Genomic DNA, 652 nt, shown 5'->3' on the forward strand with positions numbered 1-652 from the left:
CTTTCTGATAGAAGCAAAAAGATCTGCGGCATCCCCGATATTGTTGACTACTGCTATTTGTTGGACCTGATATCACAACTGTACGCACGCTAGAGTTTCAAGCACTGGTTTTAAAGTCGTATAGCTGGCCAAATTTTCAAAACCGAAAAAGACACAAACATAGTAGTAAGTGCACGAATAATGTCCACCGCCATATAGTACTCTATATGTTTTCTTTTGGCTTTTGATTTTCAATCTTGCGCATCTTTTGAACTAAAAGCTCAAATTAAGTTTCGTTCACATTCACATCGTTTCTTGTGACGAGGGCTCTCAAATTAGACCCGTTTTGAATATATTTTGTCAAGTTTTTAAAAACTTCGCCAAGTTTCAACCGCTGAAACTTGATACTTCAAAGAAAATCTGCCCACGCAAATCCGTCCCCCCCTCCCCGTAAATTTAAACCTCGGGCGAAATGCTGTGTAGACCTCCGCGGTGCGCGCAGGCTGTATCCACCCCCCGCATGCAACGACGCCATTCCCAGGGCCAGCCAGGTGCCCCCCACTCCCCCATCCCACCCCCCACCCCCCGCCACCCGGGCCCACCCGTCGGCGACCTCTGCGGGCCCCACCCCCAGCTGCGTCAGCCGCTGCGGCACACCGAGCACCAGCACTAT

This window comes from Triticum aestivum, chromosome 5B (assembly GCF_018294505.1).
Source record: "Triticum aestivum cultivar Chinese Spring chromosome 5B, IWGSC CS RefSeq v2.1, whole genome shotgun sequence".
Lineage (NCBI taxonomy): Eukaryota > Viridiplantae > Streptophyta > Magnoliopsida > Poales > Poaceae > Triticum > Triticum aestivum.